This window comes from Triticum aestivum, chromosome 1D, assembly GCF_018294505.1.
Source record: "Triticum aestivum cultivar Chinese Spring chromosome 1D, IWGSC CS RefSeq v2.1, whole genome shotgun sequence".
In the NCBI taxonomy this organism is placed as follows: Eukaryota; Viridiplantae; Streptophyta; class Magnoliopsida; order Poales; family Poaceae; genus Triticum; species Triticum aestivum.
Window position 1 is genome coordinate 77,558,924 of NC_057796.1, and position 8,151 is coordinate 77,567,074.

Here is an 8,151-nt window from a genome sequence, read left to right on the forward strand (position 1 = left end):
AGTACCGCGCCTTCACAGCGGTAGTACCGCCCAGCGCAACTCAAAACTAGACTCAACACCTATGGCACAAAAAGAGAAGAAGGGAAACGATGGCAAGAAGAGAAAACCAACACAAAGCAACAAGAGCACAAGCAAGAGAACAAGAACCACACACCTCTACACGAGAGGGCGGTGGCCGAGGCCACCTATGTTTGAGTCAATTGGTATGGCACCGCGAAGAATTATCCTTGGGCCCATGACCAAAACTCGTCTTTGAAGCACAAGTACCATCAAAAATGGCTAATGTGAAAGAGTGAGATTAGTTTATGCATTATGGGGGGAGGAAGAGTTCATTGAGAGAACAACACTCCCCCTAAGTCCATGCCTACACCTAGACAAGAATGCATGATGAATGTGAGGGGTGTGCAAAGGTTCAAACCACATTGCTCGAATCAACGATATTTAGCTCATGCCTTAACTCGCGAAATCTTGCTTCATCCAATGGCTTCGTGAAAATATCTGCAAGGTTATCATGAGTGTTGACATAGTTGAGCTCGATCTCCCCTCGCCTAATATGATCCCGGATGAAGTGATACCGAATCTCAATATGCTTCGTCTTGAAGTGTTGCACCGGGTTGAGAGAAATCTTGATGGCACTTTCATTGTCACACCAAAGAGGCACTTTGTCACAAATGACACCGTAATCCTTTAAAGTTTGCCTCATCCATAAGAGTTGTGCACAACAACTCCCGGCCGCCACATACTCCGCTTCGGTGGACGAGAGAGACGCACAACTTTGCTTTTTAGAAGACAAACTTACCAAAGAGCAACCAAGAAATTGGCACCCTCCGGAAGGGGACTTCCTATCCACTTTGTCTCCCGCCCAATCGGAGTCCGAATAACCTACAAGCTCAAAGTTTGCTCCTCTTGGGTACCATAAGCCAAAGTTTGGGGTATGAGCCAAATATCGAAAGATTCGCTTGACCGCCACAAAGTGGCTTTCCTTAGGTGCGGCTTGAAACCGTGCACAAATTCCCACACTCAACATGATATCTGGTCTAGATGCACAAAGGTAAAGCAAGGATCCAATCATGGAGCAATATACCTTTTGATCCACCGCTTTACCATTGGGATCAATGTCAAGTTGGCACTTGGTGGGCATTGGAGTGGAAGCCGGCTTGACATCACTTAGCTTGAATCTCTTTAGCATGTATTGAGTGTATTTGGCTTGGTTGATGAAGGTTCCTTCTCTTCTTTGTTTGATTTCGAATCCGAGAAAGAACTTCAACTCTCCCATCATAGACATCTTGAACTCTGAGGTCATGAGAGCGGCAAATTCTTCATTGAAGGCTTTGTTAGGGGAACCAAAAATAATATCATCAACATATAGTTGGCACACAAACAACTCCCCTTTGACCTTCTTAGTAAAAAGAGTGGGGTCGATTTTCCCGATTTCGAATCCACGATCTTGTAACAACTCCGTAAGATGCTCATACCACGCACATGGGGCTTGTTTAAGGCCATAGAGCACCTTGTGGAGTTGATACACATGATCGGGGAAATAGGGATCTTCGAACCCGGGGGGTTGTTTGACATACACCAACTCATTTATGGGACCATTAAGAAAAGCACTCTTCACATCCATTTGTTGCAACGTGAAATTATGATGAGAAGCATAAGCAATCAACAAACGAATAGATTCAAGGCGAGCGACGGGGGCAAAGGTTTCACCGTAGTCGATACCCTCGACTTGGGAGTAGCCTTGTGCCACCAAACGAGCCTTGTTGCGAACAATGATCCCATGAGCATCTTGCTTGTTCTTGAATATCCACTTTGTTCCAATGACATTATGGTTCCCGGTTGGCCTTGGCACTAATTTCCACACTTGGTTATGTTCGAAGTTGTTGAGTTCTTCATGCATGGCATTGAGCCAATCCGGGTCCTCGAGCGCTTCATAAACCTTTTGGGGTTTGACACAAGAAACAAACGCATGATGTTCACAATAGTTTGCTAATTGTCTACGAGTGCTTACCCCCTTTCTTAGGCTTCCAACCACATTCTCCATGAGATGACCTTTGGTGGTGAGCTTGGAAGCGATCTTAGCGGCACGACGCTCCAATTCCTCCTCGGAAGTGAAACGAGGAGGGGTTACTTGATCATCTTGAGCGTCGTCCTGAGCTTGTTCTTGATCTTGAACTTGCTCGAGGGGGAGAACTTGACCTTGGGCATCATTTGGTGGATCGCCACCATCTTGAGGTTGATCTTGCCCTTGATCTTGTTCATGAGGTTGAGGGCCTTCACTTTGTTCTTCAGAAGCGTGTGGGTCTTGGGTTGGTGATGGCTCCACTTGAGTGGAGCATTGTCCTTCTCCTTCGGCCACAAGGGGTTCCTCAATGGGTAGGATATAACCAACACCCATTCTTCTTATGGCTTGGGGAGGAATTTCATCACCTACATCACAAGTACCACTTTGCTCCACTTGGGAGCCGTTATTCTCATCAAACTCCATGTTACACGTCTCCTCAATAAGTCCCGTGGACTTATTGAGAACACGGTAAGCATGGGAGTTTGTAGCATAACCAACAAATATGCCCTCATGAGCTCTAGTCTCAAATTTAGACAAACGAACACCTTTCTTGAGAATGAAACACTTACACCCGAACACCCAAAAGTACTTGAGGTTGGGCTTGTTACTGGTGAGTATCTCATATGGAGTCTTGTTCAAGCCTTTGCGGAGATAGAGCCGATTTGAAGCATGACACGAGGTGTTGATGGCTTCGGCCCAAAAGTTGTATGGAGACTTGACCTCCGCCATCATGGTCCTTGTCGCATCCATCAACGTCTAGTTCTTCCTCTCCACAACACCATTTTGTTGAGGGGTGTAAGGTGCGGAATATTGATGCTTGATCCCCTCATCACTAAGGAACTCATCCAAGGTGTAGTTCTTGAATTCGGTGCCGTTGTCACTCCTTATTGTCAAGATCTTTGTATTGTGTTGACGTTGGGCTTCATTCGCAAAGTCAATGACGGTTTGTTGGGTCTCGCTCTTCCTCTTGAAGAAGTACACCCAAGTGTATCTTGAATAGTCATCCACAATCACCAAGCAATACTTCCTACCCCCAAGACTATCAAAGGATGGAGGCCCAAAGAGATCCAAATGAAGGAGCTCCAAAGGCCTCTTCGAGTAAATGAGAGTCGTGGGAGGGTGAGCCTTCTCATGAAGATTTCCTTCGATACAAGCACTGCAAGCACGATCTTTAGCAAAACTAACATTCGTTAGTCCACGGACATGGTCCCCCTTGAGAAGACTTTGCAAAGATCTCATATTGACATGGGCTAAACGGCGATGCCAAAGCCATCCCACGTCAACTTTAGCCATTAGGCATGTCGCGGTCTTAGTGGGTCGCTCCGAAAAGTTAATCACATAGAGACCGTTCTCGACATGCCCAACAAAGGCAACTTTAAGAGTCTTTCTCCACAAGAGGGCCACGGTATCAATATCAAAGAAAGTGGCAAAGCCCATGATAGCAAGTTGACGAACAGAAAGTAAATTGTATGCAAGGGACTCAACTAGCATGACCTTCTCGATCGTGAGATCATGAGAAATGACAACTTTGCCGAGTCCCAATACCTTAGAAGACAAGGCATCACCCCACTCGACATTGGTGGGCATAGATGGAATCTTGTGCACGTCCACCACCAAGTCCTTGCTTCCGGTCATATGATTTGTAGCTCCACTATCGAGCAACCATGATCCCCCACCGGAAGCAAACACCTACAAGAGATCAATGCTTGGTTTTAGGTACCCATTTTGTAATGGGTCCTTTGATGTTAGTAACAAGGGTCTTAGGAACTCAAATGGACCATTCAATATACTCAAGAGGAGAACCAACAAATTTGGCATAAACATGCCCATCACTAGCACGGCATAACACATAAGAAGGATTAAAGTCGCCGGCTTTGTTGGATGGGGTGGTATTGCCCTTCTTGACACCGTCACCCTTCGCATTGTTCTTCTTCTCCTTGGAAGCACCCTCTCCCTCCTTCACAAAAGTTTGCTTGAGAGGAGGAGGTCGTTTGGTCTTGTCATTCTTCTTCTTGTTCTTGGGCTTGGGTGCGAACCCAATCCCCTCCTTGGCCACAACTTCCTTTTGGTTTCTTAAAAGGTCGTTGAGGTTCTTCTCACCTTGTATGCATGACACAAGGCCTTTCTCAAGCTTCTCCTTCAACTTAGCATTCTCCTCAACAAGGTGCACATGCTCACAACAAGGGTTAGTAGTATTTGCATTATCAATTAACACCATATGAGGAAAGGTGGATTTCTCCTTAGTTAGCTTTACTTGGAGTTGATCATGAGACTCCTTGAGGCTAGCATGAACACCCTTCAAGACTTTGTGAGCCTTGTCGAGAATGTCAAACTCCTCTTTAAGTCTAGCAAGATCAACCCCAAGTTTTGCCTTCTCGGAGTTTAGCACACGAGACACAACAAGAGCATGATCAAAATCTTTCTTTAACTTAGCATGATCATCATTGTATGACTCCTCAAGAGCCAAACGAAGACCACGCTCTTCGTCAAGAGCATTGGAACGATCCGAAATCTCATCGGCATAGTCACGACTATGCCCCTCCATCTTAGAGATGGTATCTTCGTGAGCCTCGATCATGTCATTGGCTTCACCAAGTTGTTCCAAGAGAGCAACGAAGTGCTTCTTGGATTTACCCTTGAGTTTACCCATAAAGGTCTCAAACTCATTTTCCTCCACATTTGTCCCCTCATGTTCATCAATGCTATCCGTCGAAGAAGGATGATTAATGATGGTAGTTTTGATGTTGGAGGTTACCTTGTTGGTGGCTTTAGCCATGAGGCACTTGGTGGTGATGTTCTCATTGGGTGAGTCGAAGAGAGACATCCGTGGAGTCTTCGCAATGGCAACGGAGGCCATGGCAACCGACTCACCATCTTCATCATCGTCATCATCCTCGTTGTACTCTTCTTGTACCACCAATGCCTTGGGAGGAGTCTTCTTGGTGAAGTTGCTCTTGTTGGGGAACGACTTGGCCTTGTCCTTTGTAATGAGCTTGCCACCATTGTCCTCCCTCTTCTCGTAAAGGCACTCCGCAACAAAGTGGCTCACATTACCACAATTGAAGCAAGTCCTCACTCGTTGCTTGCCCTTTACGCCACTTGAATTGTTCTTGTTGAAGTTTGGCCTTGTGTTCTTCTTGCTCCAAAATTGCCTTGAAGCAAGAGCCATGTGTTCATGATAGGCATACTTCGTATCTTCGAGGTTGCCCTCCTCTTATTCCTCTTCATCCTCTTCCTCCATACTAACCTTGGCCTTTAGAGCAAGGTTGGGCTTCTTTACTCTTTGAGAGCGAAGAACCGCATTGTCGGCGGTCTTGTCCAAGATGCTCATAGCAACAAAATCATCCAACACTTCACTTGATGACAAGGTGTGGAAGTCCGGCCTTTGACGAATTACGGAGGACATGGCTTTGTGGTAGGGCATCATTGCCTTGAGGAATTTGTGCTTGATCCAATTGTCATCCATGTCCTTACTTCCATGATCTCGGAGAGAGACCGCGAGTTTGGTTACTCTCCGAAAAAGCTCACGAGGTTCTTCATCTTCTTTCATTGCAAACTCGTCGGCTTCATCTTGCACCACTTCATAGTTGGAGCGTTGAATGCTTGCGCTTCCCCGATAGAGGGAAACAACTTGGAGCCAAGCATCTTTGGCCACGGTGTAAGGCCGGAGATGAGGAAGATCTTCGGGTGGGATTGCTTCTTGGATGATGAAGAGAGCATTCTCATTGAATTGATGATCCACAACTTCTCTAGGAGTGAAGTTACTTCGGTCATGCGGATAGAAACCTTCTTCAATGATTCTCCAAAGGTTACTGTTCACATGATTTAAATGACGCTTAGAACGATAGACCCAAGAATCAAAATCTACATTCTTCTCAATCTTAGGAGCTGGGCCGGCATGATTTAAATGAGTGGAAGGGAGCGGTCCACCATAGACAAGTGGAGGTTCCACATGGGCAAAGATGCTGGTGCCCTTTTTACCACTAGAAGAAGGAGCTTTCTCGCTAGTAGCTTCCCCTTTGTCGAAGGTAGCATCCGTCACCTTGTTGGCGGGATCACCCACTTTCAACGGTGCGGTGGAAAGCTTAAGCCCTTCTAAGTATTTATTAAACATGCTTTCGACCTCGGTAGTCATGGAGGTTTTCAATGTGTCCAACGCCACATTTAATTCCTCACGAGAGACCGCGGTTCCCCCATCTCCCGTAGACGAGACCGGATTCACACCGGAGTGCTCCTCCACACCGTCTACGACGTCAACCATACTCTTCGGACGGTAAAGTCCTTAAAAAGAGACGAGGCTCTGATACCAATTGAAAGGATCGATATAGTTGACTAGAGGGGGGTGAATAGGCAACTAACAATTTTTAGCTTTTCTTTACCAATTTAAACTTTGCATCAAAGTAAGTTGTCTAGATATGCAACTAGGTGGGCAACCTATATGATGCAACAACAACTAGCACACACGCAAGGAAGGGATACAACACAATATAAGCGCGCACAAGTAAAGGTAAGAGATAACCAAGAGTGGAGCCGGTGGGGACGAGGATGTGTTACCGAAGTTCCTTCCTTTTGAGGGGAAGTACGTCTCCGTTAGAGCGGTGTGGAGGCACAATGCTCCCCAAGAAGCCACTAGGGCCACCGTATTCTCCTCACGGACTCACACAATGCGAGATGCCGTGATTCCACTATTGGTGCCCTTGAAGGCGGCGACTGAACCTTTACAAACAAGGTCGGGGAAATCTCCACAACTTAATTGGAGGCTCCCAACGACACCACGAAGCTTCACCACAAGGGACTATGGCTCCGCGGTGACCTCAACCATCTAGGGTGCTCAAACACCCAAGAGTAACAAGATCCGCTAGGGATTAGTGGGGGGAATCAAATTTCTCTTGGTGGAAGTGTAGATCGGGGCCTTCTCAACCAATCCCGAGCAAATCAACAAGTTTGATTGGCTAGGGAGAGAGATCGGGCGAAAATGGACCTTGGAGCAACAATGGAGCTTTTGGGGGAAGAGGTGGGTCAACTTTGGGGAAGAAGACCTCCTTATATAGTGGGGGGAACAATCCAACCGTTACCCCCCACACCAGCCCCGCAGAGAGCGGTACTACCGCTTGGCCAGCGGTACTACCACTTGGCCAGCGGTACTACCGCTCCCCCTCGCGGTACTGCCGCTGGGCCCAGAGCGGTACTACCGCGGTGGTCAGGGCGGTACTACCGCATACGAGCGGTACTACGGCCCCCACTGCCGCGGCTAGTACCGTAAAACCCGACACGAAAAAAGACCCCTTGAATCGAGGTGGTACTAGCACGAGACCACAGCGGTACTACGGCTGGGGGCTACCTACCGCTCTAGAGCGGTACTATCACTTGTAGCACCCAAGCGGTACTACCGCTCCGGCCCGCGGTACTACCGCTGGAACCAGAGAGGGCACACTGAGAAGGGGAACGAGCCCATCATTGAAGCGGAAAGGCTCGGAGGGGGGCAAAGGAAGTGTACGTGATGATTCTGCCCTAGCCTTTCCGAAGCGGACCCCCTCTTGATAGTACGGTGATCCCTATGAAACTAGTCCACCAAACTAATTTGAAAGGACTACACCGTCTTCGCTTCAAGCTCCGAGGGGAGGGAATCGTCTCGTGCCAAAAGGATGAATCTCTGAAAACACTCAATGCACACGATTAGTCCGCAAAAGCATTGTCATCAATCACCAAAAAATCTAAGGGATACAAATGCCCTTACACAAGAGTAACTGGGGATGAAGGTATGAATGACAACGTAGGTAGTTACGCATAAGGATTTATCTGCGGTAGGGGTCGCAACGGCGAAGGGTATAAGGGTCTCGGAAAAACATCGGAGAATATCTTCAGAATCTTCTGGTGCACCAAGCAATCATCTGATTGAGGGGCTCTCCGGGAGAAAGTATTTACGAGAACCTAGTGTTAGAGTTAACTAAATCATTTAACCCGAATAGAAGAGAGATCAGAGTCCCAGAGTATAGACGAGGAGTAAAAGATTCTAATACCACCCAATGGCGATGTGGGCCCGTAAGCCACACAACCATGTTAGCAAATCAGTTTTCAAAGACTAT